The sequence below is a fragment of the Diachasmimorpha longicaudata genome, chromosome 13 (assembly GCF_034640455.1).
Source record: "Diachasmimorpha longicaudata isolate KC_UGA_2023 chromosome 13, iyDiaLong2, whole genome shotgun sequence".
NCBI classification, from domain to species: Eukaryota; Metazoa; Arthropoda; class Insecta; order Hymenoptera; family Braconidae; genus Diachasmimorpha; species Diachasmimorpha longicaudata.
In genome coordinates, this window is record NC_087237.1 from 3594091 (window position 1) to 3610638 (window position 16548).

General features: G+C 36.8%; 1 protein-coding gene across 15 annotated transcripts in view; it reads right to left on the reverse strand.

The window, feature by feature from the left end:
* LOC135168413 (agrin-like) overlaps positions 1-16548 on the reverse strand; it is a 256515-nt gene that overhangs the window by 223553 nt on the left and 16414 nt on the right. The gene's annotated exons all lie outside the window — the stretch shown is intronic.

A 16548-nucleotide genomic window follows, 5' to 3' on the forward strand; every position in this document is an offset into this window, starting at 1 on the left:
CAAAGTCAGGAAATGACGAGTGAGAAATTTAGTTTAATGATTTTGCTCAACGTTGGAAATTTGAAAAAATTTTAATCATTCAATCACTCGAAACGAATGAAAATCCCATCAACGATAACTCAATAGAAATAATTTCATTGACAAGTCAGTGATATTTTTAGTTGAAAACACAATTTACCGATTTCCCTCGGAAATTAACTTTTCAAATATCTCCAAGAATATTGAAGCGAACAGCTGTCACTCAGACAATCCCATGAAACTGGTTTCATTCAGATTGAAATCGACTGAATGAACATAAGTAATAAAGCTGAGGTAGAAATTTTTCAAACAATTTGATTTCATCATTCGAGGCGAAATGGATCCGCGAGATAACACCACTGAAAATCGGTAGTCAGATACCTCAGAAGGAATTGAACTGAGCTCTCTTTATAGCACGAGCCCCGTCGTCGTTCTGCCACTACCCGTGTTCCCTCGTTCTCGTTCAAAACCCATCAGAATCCATATAAAGACTGGCAGGTTACAACGAACACGTGGTCCAAGTGTTCTTCACTGTACCTTAACAACGCCCACTCACACCAACTCATACAAAAAAAAACTCACCAGGGGAATTCAAATGGTACCAGTGATACCATACGTGCCCCGGAGAGAAGAAAAAAATATTGAATAACGCGATGAATTTTATACACCTCGTTTTCGATTATTTACGGATGGAAATTCAACCATAGATGACCATACGAGTTAATCAGAAATATGATCAAATTATTAACCCCCAATTATTAATACTAATATACATAGCAATATCGCAAATACTGATATAAATGTTCAATAAAAAATTGTAAAGACAGTCAACATGTCCTTGACTGGTTCTAACTGTCAATTGACATAATTTTCCTGACTCCTGCCAACTCTTCTGGGGAAATAGAACCCGACATTGAATGTAACACATTAAAAGCTCTGAGAAAACACACAATTGTAAGAAAAAAATAATTTTCCAAGGACACGATGTCCGTCTGAATTCTTATACTCTCGTCTTGATGGGGCACACGCGCTGAATTTGTGTGCGTGTACTTAGCATAAGTCCCGCACCCGAGGCACTCTCTCATCGTATTTCATGCCGGCTATTCCATACGATGTTCCCCACTCGTACTCTCATAACCGCCACAATGGCCTTTTTTTTATTCCAACAGCCACACATGTTTCTTCTCTTTCTCGCTTGGACACTCGTGGGGGGTTTTTTTTTTGTGAGATTTCTGGTGACGGCAATGAACCTCTTGGTCCTCTTGAACAATTCCATTGGGTTAATGTATGTCCAAAAGTGTCATTTGTTAGTTAACGTCGGTGAGTGACTTATCGCTTAATGCACTTATGGGCACAATGGCTGGGTAATGACCGGAATCAAGACGTTGGGGGGTGTAAATCTTGTCGGTTGCCTCTGGAAAAATATAGCAGGGAAGGATATTTCTCGCTGGGACATGTTACGGGTAGAAAAAAAAATGGCGTAAAATCTCTGAATGAGTCAATGATGGGACGATAATCTTCAAATTGTTATTTTTTATCGATTTGTAGAATATATAGGTCAGTTGTCACAAGGGTTGCCGTAAAAAAAACTCAACCCCCTACGTAATTTCAGTCTAAATCCGCCAGCTTTTTGGGGCTTAAAGAGGTGGAATTTAAATTTTATTGTTCGGTTATAAACCTCAAAAAATGACAAATTAATGGAATTAATAAAGACGATAAATTATTTTTTTACAACCCGGGATGAACAAAGGAATAATAAAATTAACGTCACGTTACTTTCCCGTTTGTCTCTTCATTCTTCAGTCTTACGACGCCACAATTCACTCTACTGTTCCACTGTTAAAGATTAATTAGCTATAAATAACCGTAAGACTTTGGATTACAGTAAAGAAAGAAATTAAACAATCCATAAAATCTGGTCGTAATACAAGGACTTTGTGTCGTGTGTGTTCACTCGTTATAATATGTCCTTTAAACTAGTCCACCTCGGTATTTCATGGTGAGGGTTGACAATTTAAGCCTCTGCCGACAAAATGTGAGTCGCACACCCACGATTTGTAAAGAGTGCAACGAAATAAAGGGACGGATAATGCCATAAAACGGATCAAATTAAATTATTTATCAACTCCAAAATTATCTCAACAATTAAAAAATTCCTCCTAAAATTTTTAATGAATTCCGAAAATTCACTTTCCGCGCATGCGATAAAAAAAATCCAAAAAACAAAACAGACTTTCAATTTTTTTCAAATGCTAACATCGGAGAAAAATTAGGCTCACTTGTCTTTTAACTCGCCCACTCCCAGCAAAGCTCACATACCCCCGCACCTGTCTGTCAAGCCCTCCACGCCCCAGGTAATCCCATAAATCATTGAGTCAATGAAAAATCATTGGAATAAGTAGAAGGGACAGGAACTGTTGAATACTATTTCCTTCCGATTTCCTGGTGCTCCAGGACCACACATCTGAGGGTATTAACATTTCGCATAAATATTCGGTGGATGTGTGTCCTCGAGGATGATTGCACGCGCCCTGGCTTATCGTTAAAATGACTTATCGCTTGTGTCTTGTTGGTTATTCTCTCTTTCTGCGGTGGTCTGAGTTTTGGAGTTGGTGATGTGGATTGAGTTGCGCACGGTGGGTGCCTTGACGATCGTAAGTCATCCTCTTGTCGTGCGCCAGAGACATTTTTAGAATGGGGAAGATATTATTTTTCTCAACTCTCAGAATTTTTTTTTGAGGTCATCTGACTGAATATGAAATTTTGTTAGTAGAAAGTTGATTTGTGTTCGAATGTCTCCCTACTCTCCAATACGAAGACTAAATAACCATCGTCCGGATAATTAAAAATTGACTTTAAATATTGGGTTAAAAAAATGAAGAAAAAAATGTTGATATATATTTCCTCATTCTGTCTAATGAATTGAATAAACTCCTGACCTACACCCCTCCCCAAAAATCGTCCTCTGTTATCAGTCCACCATCTCTGCTTCGATAAATTAATAAACACCTTCCCAAGGGGATCAGCTGAAGGACGAGGGGGTAAGAGAAGAGAAGAAGAATCGCCGCGAGATCGTGCACACGCGATATTAGGGTTTATTAATTTATTTTTTCTTTATTAACCCATGGTGGTATACACCGGTATGGTTGCGCCCACTGCGGTAATCAGGGATCTGTAATTAGTTGAACATGCTGTCTGTCCATAGCGATTTATGCCGTGCCCCTGGGCCAATGATCTCTCACTCCCTTTTCAAAACTCACATTCACTAATAAACGAGAGGACGTGTGTGAGGATGGAGTGACGAGGCTCGTCTGTCACTCAAGAGTTTGAAGCATTGATTAATTTTTAATTAAATTTTGACGATTAAAAATTTATGATTAAAGTGATTAAATAACCTTTTGTCCCTCTTTTCCCACTCGGGAGTGAAAAAATTAATCTAATTTCTGATGAAAAAATTCGTTAATTTAATTTCTATTTAAAATGTCCTTTCATGTATCAGATTCTGATATAAAACGTAATAAATATACAAACAAACCATCTACTCAATCCGGTTTACCACTTCGTTACTAATTCCAGCATTTAATCAAAATCAAATTAATGAACTAATTAACTCATGTGAAATCTACTCCACTGGCATTAAAATCGAGATCATTCAAGTAATTATCGATTTCTACGTATGAAAAAATAATTCAACCAAACCGGAAGTGCAAAATGGGCGTCAATAGTAAGTTCGGTTTAACCGGGTGGGTCGAAGCTCTGTCTTTGACTTCCGCGTGGGCAAAGACTACAGCATCAGCCAAAGAGTGGAGCCGACATAAAACCGTGAAGTGTGTTCATACCCAACGATATAACCACAACAGCCAAACGATAATATTATATGGAGTCACCATCCACTCACTTTTGTTTCTCATTGGAGCATCATACGTACAGCCCCTAATGAAGTCCAATGAAACACGAATTGCCCTCTCTTTCTAATCCCCCAGTATTTTCATAGGCAATTAATGCGAGACCACATCGTCCTCGAGGAAACGCCTCCGCAACCCGAACGAAATCACATTTTATTTCTGTTTTCTCCTCGATATAACGATGTGAAAACGACCGATTAAAGGTCGTATTCAATGAAATGAGATAATTATTGAGGGGTTTATGTTGATGATCAAATGAGTTCAATGAATTTTCTAATTTCCTCAAACTAATCCTCATTAATTGACAATAATCGTTTAAAATTTTCAATCCCCCATTCGTTCATTCGTCCGCATGCAATTCAATATTCCCTAAAAATCAATTGTTTCCCAAAATTTAAACAGTGCTATTTCCAAAATAAAAAACCTCCTACATCGCACTCCATTTTCTTAGTTTCAACATATTTATGAAAATCCAACAACAATATTTTTCCAACATTTCTAGTTATTAATCTTAAACCATCTCATTAGCGACTCAATTTATGATTAATAGGGTGCTCCCAGGGTATGAAACTATCTGCGAATGATGAATTTATCGATAAATGAAAAAAATAATTCAACGATGTATATTCAGAGTGAAATACACCTTATTCAAATCTATAAACTTATATGTACCATCCAGTACCCAAGCAGACTCGGTAATAGCCAGTTTTATAGCAGGTGTAACAAATCGTGGTCTACAAATTCCTTACGGCCGATGTAAATCGCTCTATAAATCGGTGCATATATACTGTTTGGCCAATTAGTTGAGCGCAGACCCTCTCTTATTTTCTCTTTCCACGCACCAAATTCCCATCATGAACATTGCGCATGAATTTTACTAAAAAAATCTTTGTTAACTCATTCCGCACAAATCCGCAGATGACTGTCCCATCAATTAAAAATGTCCTCGTACAATCATCACATTCAAATATCTTACAACATCTATCTACATAATAATATCATACGTATTAATGTCTCAGACTAATTTCTGACTTCTTCTCAACGACACGAATTCATTCATTTCACAAAACGGCAAATTTGTTGATAAAGATTAATGCGAATGCCTTCTGAATGGAATACACACGTAATCCGATTAACAGTACTGAATTTTGAATGTCGCCTACGGGATTTGCTAAATTGAAAAGAACGAAAATTACTTGGGTGGTTGAATTGCATATATATATGCAAAATGTGAAGAACCGGTATTTTGTAACTCAAGGATGACGAATCTAGGCGTGTCCCGTGTGTTGAGACTCGATTACGACGTTTACGATAGTATCTTCAGCGACAGAACGAAAGACCTAGAGGAATTCGATGAGCGTAACGACTCTGATCGATGCACTAAACAGCCATTGCAGAAGACTATTAACGTATTTCACATTAATTATAACGTAATTCAAATGTTGATGAGGGTGTTATGTCCAAAAATATGATTGACAATTATGCAATATAGGCACATAGATCTGAGTAATGTTTAGACGAGAGTGATGACAACGAATTTTTTGAAAATTCTCCTTTGCCAAAAATTTATTCACTAGACACTAATGAGATCTTTTATCACTCTCTCTATCCGTCTCTCTCTTTCTCTCCCTGAAACAGAATAAGATTGCATACCTCAAAAGGGCTTTTGGTATGCAAGTTTTTAATGTCCCTGCCTTTTGTGGTGAGAGCACCTGAGATGCAATTCTGCAGCCGTTTCAAGACTCATATTTTTTTAAATTCTTTTATTTTCGGTACCTCTCCAACTGTGGTCGTTACAACAGACCAATTCTCATCTTCTCGCTCACTGGTATTTTTTACGCCCCTATGGTTTTGTATCAACAGACAACAGTCTAACGTTTCAAACCGTCTGTTGACGTAAATTTACGATTATTTCTGTTGAAAGCGATTGATTTCTGAATGCATCTCTGGCTTTCACTGTCTACGGGTTTATTTGTCCCAGCAATACACTTATTTAAGCGACGATAATTACTGAATTCATTAGCGAACAATTGAAGAAACCAAATTGATAAATTTCTCAATGTCCATTATGACTTTCTCCCCAAAAGTTTAATTTGTATGAGTGAAAATGCTGAGAGGTTGCAGGTAAAATGTTGTTGCATTGGTAACGAATGCAATTGGCATGTGAAATGTTCCGTAATTGCATTTGATTTTTCATATTTATTATTGTCCGAGGACTCCAATGAAGACAACACCTGGCAATAGGTATATTGAGTCATAAAACATGTTTAACTTTTTTTTTCTTTCCCTTCAACCTTTATTTTCCAGTCTTACCTACCGCCGCTTTGTACTCGGCGAGAGAGTACACGCGAATAAGCTCGTCGCATTATCCCAGATAATTCCCATTGCCATCGTGAAAAGGCCACCCCACGAATATCTTCTCAGTACACGCGTAAATCAAGAGCCCGTGCACTCACCTCGGCTTAACAGAAAATTTACGATCTACACTTGTCTCTCTCGCACAACAATGTTTCGTTATTTTTTTTTTTCTTCAACCAATTGTTCTCAGTCGTGCAATTATATTTTTTACCTCAATTTTCAATTAATTTGTCCCTCACAACCCAAATTCATTTTGAAACTATGAGTCGATAGAATAAATCAAAAAAATTATTTATCGTATGCTCTGCAAAACAAGTAATGATAATCTCATTTAGTCGAGAAATGCCGCCATAATCCTTTCTTCACATTTTCTCGGCCAAATAAAAGGCAGAAGTCACTGCAACGCACACACTACCATAAAATCCAATGTAAACTCATTTGACGGGGTCCGCAAAGTCACGAGTAAACGAACTCCCGTAGAAATTCACATGAAAATTTCCAAATAATTCAGCCAGAAAATTTCCAAACTGGAGGCCCAAAAAGATGGCAAATATAGGTAGGACTGTCTCTGTATGCACTCCCCATTAGCATCACCCACGCAATATGGCGGTACAGGAGCCGTTGCAGTAGGCAAAAGGAGAGAAGGAGAATTCAGTGAGAGCGTAGGTACACATATATTCCATACTCAACCAAGAAGATGATTCTACAGAGTTTATTTTGCACGCTTGTGACCACATTCAGGAACGATTTTACTTCAAGGACTCTAAGAATGAAACATAAACATCCTAGCCGTGTGAACATTGGGGGGAGTATAAATTTTCAATTTTTTTTTCAACTATTAAATGGTAAGTTTTTGTGAACGAGACAGTATTCCATAAAATTTCTATTCAAATGATTTCAGGATTTTTTTTTTTATTTCCTGATTTATGGCAAATGATATCTGAATTTAAAGTGAAATCATTCACCTCTACTTTTGCAATACAAAATAGGACTGAGGAATGATAATTTTATTGGTCGAGTGGAGCAACACAAAATCATCAATAATCCGAGATCAATAGAGTTAATTAGAAATAATGATAACGTACTCGACATTAATTCATGAAATAAATGAGAGATAATAACAATGAGGAAATGATTTCGTAGAAAATTTAGGTTATGATTGTCTCTGTCCTATGTGGATTAATAAAACAAGACGTGACAATGATTTTCATCCAGCAACATTGCAATTACACGAGAGGCGCGGTCACAATGTGGTGTATTAAATCGTCTACGGCATCAAAGCAACGGCTGACGGGTCGCCACATAAGCACACATAAGCGCAAATCAACACAAACTACAACACAGCCTGGGATTCAACATTGCAGAGCTCATTTTCTGGCGTGTGTACATGCTTGTAAGCCACGCATCAAAGATGCAAATGAATAGCCACCGTAATTCGTGAGTCTACTGCTGGTGGAAAAACCGAAATACAGTGGACGCTATATTTTCCCAGCGACCCAGACATTATTTATTCTTTTGCATTTCCCTTTTTTAGTAAAAATTCATTTTGACTTGTTAACTACGGCTTTAATCAGCGAAATAATGATATTACCCTGTCAGCGAAAATTTACAAAAAAATTGAAAACATAAAATAGTCGAGAAAATATATATATTGTATATAATATTTATGTAGATAATATGTTATGTATTATACATTTGACAGGTCTAAATAACTGTCATTCAATTTTTAAAATTGTTAATTGGAAAGCGGATGAGAATGATTTCGAAGAATAGAACAAATTGAATTAAAAAATTAAGCAAATCCCTTGAAAAAACTGTTGGTTCAATTTAATTGTAATTCCACTCTTCTCTTTGGTCCAACCGAATGTGTGACGGGGGCCCAACTCCCACGTCTGAACCCATGGGGAGAAAGCCACTATTACCGTGGACGAATTTACGGTGAAACCGTGCGCGAGAAGATGGAGTCCTGGCGCCGCTCATCTCCTCGTTTATTTTTCTCACTCACATTTGTTTTATTTGAATTCAAGGTGTGTGAGATTTGGGGCCAGTTGTTGGATCGTGGAAAAAAAAATGGCACGACAAATCATTTGGGTCTTAAGATCAGTGCAGAGTGTCGTCAATTATTTATTCCTCATTTGGAAGACATTCGCGGAATCACTGAGACTACTGTTTCATTTTGTCGAATGCATTTTTTTAAAGATATCGGACACTCTTTTAGTGAAAATTCAAGTTGTTTCTTAATTTTTTGGGAACATGAGGTTTCAAAATACGAATTTGGATATGAGAATAAATCAAAAGTAAAAAATAGGCGAAGAAAAAAAAATAATTTTGATGGAAATAATGTAAAATATCCTTCCATTATATAATTGCAGTTAAAACAATTTTGTGTCATTCTGTGGTCACAAAAATATTAAAATATATAGGCATATTACGCACTCCTATATATTGTTATCTGAGAATCGGAGAATTATATACCTCAATAAATAACTCAACGGTACGATAAAGACATTAAAACTCTCTCTCTCTCTCCCTCTGCTCTCGATATATTTCAGATTCGTAAATTCTGCAACAGTCGACAGATACGACCTTACTATTCCCATGTTATTACCCTCCACCCTCCACCCCTTTCACTGTTGCGTCCCTGAATGTCCTCAGGACTTTGAAAAAAAAATTGTACCCATCGATTTAAAATTTTACCCAACGTCAGAAAATCAGAACGCTCGAATGTGGGTGGATGAGCGTTAACTCATTATAAATCCAAGACACGGAGATCACATTCTGAGTGGCAATAAATGCCAGCAAATTACACCGTCCGTGACGATACAATTTAACATCTCAATAGTCTTTTTTTTTTCAACGCATTGAAATTTCATTATATTTCGTTATTTATTTTATACGTTTGTTCGCGGTTACATTTTTCTCACCCCTCTGGTGGTTGAAATTATGGTGCAGTTGCGATTGAAATTTATGGGACAACGGTTTTCAGAATATACATTTAGAGGAATTTTAAAGCGATTTTTTGAGACTTTTATTCCGACGACGGGAATTTATTGAATTTTTTTATTCAAATCCAGTTGAGAATGAGAAATTTAATTTGTACAAAGGATCGATTATATTTGATTCAACATCATCGCGCTTAATTGATAGGTATTCCATTCAAAATCAAACTCCAAAATTAGATTTATCTTTTTTCAATTGGAAATAACAATTCTCTCGCTTTTATCTCGTTATGACGAATATAAAAGTACTTTCAGGTTCAGAAACCCTAAATGAGTCCCAAGAAGGCCCTCGGAATTCCATAAACTATGTAAAGTACTGTCATATCGAGTTGGTTCACTACAGATGACCCACGGCGCGTGTCTTTTCACGTTCTGTAAATCGCACGTGGGTGTTTTTGTCGTGGATGATCGGGCCCACGAGAGGTGGAATAGAGGGATGCCCTCTTTGTCGTGGGACGAGCGGCCCCGATGGAATGAAATGAGATGGAACAACAAAAATAAAAATTTTAAAAATAAATAACGAGAAGGAAAAAGAGAAGAAGACGGGAATAAAATTTCCCAATAACATTTTGTGAGTCTCGAGTCTCTCCCACGTAGTTAACACACACACTGCGTACATCGTAACTCCCGTTTTTACGACTTTACCACGTGAGTTTTATTTATCTACCACGATGTTGCGTTTATCATTTTTCTAACTATTTTGAATTTTTCAGATTCAGTAATCGTTAAATCTGAGCGATATACATCTGGATGATTCAATGATGCAATTTTCCCTGACTTATAAAAACCCCTCATTCACGTCAACCACTTCAATTCAGGCGCAACAAGTGATATCTTATTTAAACTCGATATCCATTTTCTTTGTCTCGATGGTGTAACCTGGGGGAATCCCGGAATTTCCTTGTCCCACTATCCCTTGATTATCTTTCATGAAGCCACCACTGTTGTATGTTCCATCAAATCCCGGGAATCTCAATGGTAATTACACCCACCCAGATAATTTATATCCTCATGACCCAGGACAACACTTTCAACTCAACAACAACCAGATCAACAGTAGGAATTTATACGCAATAATAACGCTACTACGGCAATAAAGACGAATGCAAGTACCAATGTACCATCGAGCCATGGAGAGGCCTATCTCGGATTGAATTTTATTGCAACTCCAATACTTCTTGCCAGCTGGAAATATACACGTATAATACGTATTTCTAGTATGTTTAGTGCATATATGGGCCACATGGAGTCGTCAGGATAACAAGAAGGCTCGTTCACGTGAAAACAACACCTCTTAAATTCCAATTTCTCTTAAATTCTTCGGTATTTGCATTTTTTATCAGCATTTAATCGTGAAACTAACTTCTCTCAATGGAACTTACTGGGTAAAAAGTGAGATGATCATCTGAAGATATGGGTGAATAGATAAATTTATCGTTTTATTTTATTTTGAAATAATTTAACCAGTGATTTATAGAGTTGATTTTCAGTTTAAAATCTTGATTTAATCGAATTTATTTCACTGTGAGACTCGCTTGGAATCTCATGATGTTTGGTCAAGGCTGTGATAAACTCCGTCACAGCAATTATATCCCCAGTGTATTCTGAATCACTCTGAGCCAATTCACAAGCTACAAATTATCCTCACCAAGGATTTGACGAGTCCATTGAATTTAATTTGTGGTATTTTAATAGATTTTCTTTTCACTTGAAAATTATGGTTTGTTGAGTTTAATCACTGGTATTAGCTATAGTTTATCGATTGAATGCTCCAATTAAAGGAAGTATAAAAATTAATGGGATGATATTGAGTTTTCCGTTAAATCAATTCAGTCAATTACAATAATATATAATTTTCATTTGACATCGTAAATTTTTCAAATTAAATATATGGGGAGTTGTAAACTGCAAAAAAAACAACTGGACAATCACATTCCTTTATGAATGACTACTGAGTGAGTAGATAACTCCCCTTTTTATATTCTGATTTTATAAAAAATGGAAAATGAAATTTTCTATTGTTTTCCAGACAAAAAAATAATAAAATCCAAAGAAATTAAGAGAACGTGTCTTTGAAGACGACCGCAAAGGACATAATTCCCATCACGCACTGATAAAATATCGTGCTTGACACCAACTACCCCCGATAACGTTAATTAATCCAAAATCATGGAAATCAGGGATTTAAAAGGCGCATGGCGCATGTGAATAGTTATTACGAAGTCGAGTGTATGAAGAAACGGGTGTAAGCGCACGCAAAGCGTGGGCGAGCCACGCGACCGAACGGGTTCTACCTTCCCTCCTCTTTCGTGTGTAAGATGCATACCCCAGGACCACCTTTTATCCCACCACTGTGTCCTCGAACGTTATACACAGCGGGAATACGAGATACTCGCACCGAGAGAAAAATATATTTATTTCCAGTATTTTTTTCCATCGATAAATCTAATTTTATTAAAATTTTTTTAATACCTATATATTTTATTCTTTCAAAATTATTTTTATCATTTCAATCGTATGAATCATGACATATTCACGAAACTCATGAATTCACATTTCACTCATTGATTAATCAAACAATCAATTAATTAATCACAAATTATTTTAATTGTATTTATAGATAATGAATTATATTCAATTCATTAGATTTTTTTGTCAATTACAGATGAGGATTCTCCGTTGATTAGTCGATGAATGAATTTAGCGGTTGATTTTTTTGATTTTAGATGGGATAATGAAGAAAATTAATTACTGGGAAAAAATTTTTAGACAAATATAGAGATCGTGATTATTTTGTCTCAAAGGTGCCGAGGATAGTCCCGCGGAAATTCGAGAATTTTGACTGTATCGTGTATCCAAACGGTGCGTTTGCGTTTCTACACCTTGTCGTGTTTTAATTGCCGCCATTAATTCCCACATTTTATCAGAGATTCAATTTTATTTTTTCATCCAACAGAATACCTGGAGCGATGAGAATTTTCAACAATTTTATCGCAATCGTATTGGAATTCATTACATGGTAATTAAGAAAACACTGGGGAACAAAAATCAGACATTCACTGTTTTTCTCACTTTTATGATCACATGCTAGCACCTCAAATCCCATAAAATTGCGAAAAAAATTATTGTCTTTTGATATCTTAACACCTGAACGAATGAAAGGATATAATTAATTGTTAAGGGATGATGGCATCAGATAAAAATGTTGGTTAAAAATAAAAATTCATACCTGGTAATAAAAAATATGCATTTTGGGAAGAGAACGAGGACATTAGCATGTAATAATCAGTTATTGTAGTCGCGTGTAGTAGTTTAGTCAGTAAACCGTCAGCCGACGAAATACGTTTATAGCCGAGGCGGGAAATTCAAATGCAACGCACGCCTTATTTGTACCTCAACATTTTTTATAATTAAATAAGACAAATCGTTCAGTCAACTGCACCATTTCACTGGGTAAAAGTGAAAAAATCAAATGGAATGTCTCACTCCCCCAGAATAAATTGTATAAAAAATTGAAATCGATTTCTTCAGCCCCATGACCACCCAAGATAATCAGATTCCCTGATCGTCATTATAGCAAGGACTCCCCCCAACTTTTCAATGCCAGAGGATCCCACAGCACCAGCCCTACCTCCTCACGAGTGTAAATCAGACACTTAATTTCGTCGCGGAGCCCTTGCACAGTCACGATTCTCAAAACGCCAAGGGTGAAAAAAAAAAGATAAACAAAGCATTCAGAAAAAATGAAGGTGAGTGGCGAGTGAGAGAAAAAAAAAAGGGGGGGGGGGGAGAGACGAAGGGAAAAAGTCATGCGGCAAAAGGCGAAACGCCACTGTCCCTAATGCGTGTGGGTGGCGTTGGTGGCCGGGGCCAAACGAGAAATGCAAACACAAAACCCGGGTGCTAAGGTGAGAGGAGAGGGAGCTTCAGAAGTTACCGTTGGGTACCAACTGAGCGAATAAACTGCGGATCGCACACGATGTTTGAAGTCTTACCCGGGGTTTCGAGTGTTTTCTCATCTCATTCAGATGATTTTCAGGGCTCAGATGACCTCCACTACACATTCTCGAAATAATAATATAATGTTTTTCATGGGGAAAAAATTTTTGGATAACTAATTGGATCTCTAGAGGGCAGAACGTGGGATGAAATGACAATTAATTATTTTTTAGATCGTTTTGTTGTAAAAATTAAACTTTGGAGGCTAATGTATGTGATAAAACTCATCTACGAAGAAGAGAAAATACTGTATATTAATTAAGAAGAGATATAATCATGAAATATTAATTTCTGTAGTTTTTCTGTCCAAATTTCCATCAATAAAATTTCCAAAATCCCAGAAATTAGTTGAATAAAAATCATTCTATCAATTTCCCTCAAATTTGTCATTCGCAATGACCCACTTCCCCGTCAGTTCCCCGATAACCCATTCATTACACGAAAATCATTTTAAAATAACCGAGGGGACTTATCAACAGGCCAACAATTAATTAAATTGTCCGGCTTTAATACGAAACGAACAGTGGCAGTCCCTTATCACGTAACTCCATGTCCTGCCCCTCATCACCTCCGACCGATAAAAACTCACGAATTAATTAAGATCTCCGGCCACGTCGGCGATCGGTCTCGTACTCTGGCCGAGATCTCTCAGAGTCTCTCACGTCTTGCATGAAAAGGGACACAGTCTCGTGCCCGAGAGAATTACAATTTTTGACGCACCAGAAAACTCGTTAGGGCTTTTACCGTCCCATAGCAATTTAATTGTTTTATTTGGAATAAGAAATATGAGAGGTCTATCGATGACACTGTTGGCTGAACCAGCCACAGCGTCAATTTATTTTACATACGTCAAGCGGATGAGGACTCGGGCCCTTTATCAGAATCTCCGGGGGATGGCCAATGGCAAGACAATTTTTTTTCTTCAGTGAATGAAATTATATGGTATCAAATATTATCGATAATACAGAACCAAAAAAAATCAATAAATGTCCAAAATTAAGGATGAAATTATTGAATAAAAACAATCTCACGATTTTCGAAAAATCTTTCATGTATTACCTCATTTCTACCCCTAATTTAAAAAATAATAATATACGATGATCGAATTGTATTGTCAATTCCATCGATCGTTTATCCGACAACTTTGACAATTTAAATTAAAAGAAAAAAGAAAAGAAAAAAAAAATCACAACGTAACATATATTCATGAAATCGCATTTCCACTGAATTATTATCTCACGAAGTGATGACTGCATCCATCGAAATAATCCATAATCAATACTATTCCGAAGGTTGACAGCTGGATATGAACATTGATGGATGAGTCGTTTCGCACGAATAACTCCCACGATATTTGTACGCGTAGAAACTTCGCTCGTATAATCAGTATCTTACATGGGTGGACCATTGGCGCCAGTAAATTTTATTTGTTTATTTAACAACTCGCAAATCGCGCAGAACCACTTCTCCTGGAATGCTAATTAGTGATTAATTGGGGGGGGACCGTGGTACAAGCTGAGTGTCGCCGAAAGTTAACCACTCCCTGATAACAGCCTATGACGGTATTTATCTATTGATACAGCACCAGATCGATGGAAAACGTCGCGAATTATGACTTCAACTGATCACTTGACATTATCATTCATTATTTTTTTAATTGACAATCTGTCAACTATTTACAACACCCTATGCGATGTATATTGTTTACTTTCAATCCGATGGGATCTCAATCGAATGAATTCCTATTTCCCCGACGGAGACCCAAACTTTCCGCAATTTTTCATTGAATAATCGAACGAACAAAAAATTATAATACTGCGACGTTAAATTTGTAATTAGATTTCGCAAACGGTCAACGACCCGCGTTAACTCAAAATTAAACGAATTCTTCTATCAGTAGAATTTCTCCCAGAATTAATCACATCTCAACAAAATTTCGATAACAACAAACCAACGGATTTACACATTCGTAAAGCATTACGGAGATATGTTTCAACAGTGAGTTATTCCTCGGCTGGATAAACAGACCCCCGCTGGACATGTAAAAGACACGCGGTGCACATTCAGCCTCTCACCAGGTCCTGGCATTTCTTGAATTCCAGCCGTTCTTTATTGGCACACGCCTCGCACACCAATCGCGTCATCATCACCGCTCCTTATTTCTCGTATCGGAATAGGGAATTAATTTTCAAGATATAGGGGGTCATTCTCGGGGGTGAATATTAATGTTAAAAAACCGGAAATCACTCTAAGAGTTCTATGTAACCGATATTGGGCCGCATTAATCATGAATTTTTCTACTGATCCTCTTTCTGCCCAGCGCCAACGCTTAACCTGACCTGTGGGCTTGGTGAGTCATACGGGGGATTCTACGTGTCTATGAGGAGTTAATATATCTGATAATGTTGAACTTATCTGATTTATGACTGAATAAAACCAAATATGGGATGCTGTGGGGATTCCGTGAATTGTTCAGAAAAAAAATCAGTCTTTCATTGGGAGAGGGAAAGATATGAGTCATTTCTCATCCTTAAAGTAACTCTCCTGTTTACTAGTATTTTTTACGTATTTCTCGAATGTTTAAAAATATTCGAGTCGTAAAGTTTTTACGGTGATTTTCAATAATTAATTAGATAATTTTCTCAGTGCAAAATATTTTACGATTTTTTTTTTGTCGTAATTTCTTCCCGCGATGATATTTTATTTGAAGAATATATAGCTGTTAATATTAATGAAATTTTGATCGCGATAATGGGTTTCAACATTCCCCGGCACGTAAAATAAAAATAAAAATCATATAAATCAGTAGCCAAAAGGGATCGGCAAATTGATTCCGTGATATATTGGTCCTGATTTGATATTACCGAGACACCGATTCCTTCGGGAAATACCCAAGTCCATTAAATTGATTACGAAGATAGGAATATCAAATGATGAAAGAAGAAACCGATCTTGTACTAAATGAAATTCTTAACACACCTCCTGGGTATGCTGGATGGTGGTCTAGTTTTGAGAAGAATGAGAGGGCCCACGCGGGTCTTAGATTTCCTTGATGAAAAAAAGACACGAGTCAATGGAAAAAAAAAGGAAACAATGGGGGATACGAAATTCGAGGAGGCGGAGATCGAGAGATCTCCAACGTCAATTTATCAGATAACTTTTTTTTTTCGGGGCGAATAAACGTCCGTATTTTTTTGCACCTTTGAAATCCATTCTATAGATCTATTCAATTTTTTTATTAGACCATCTTCACAATTTATTAATCACAT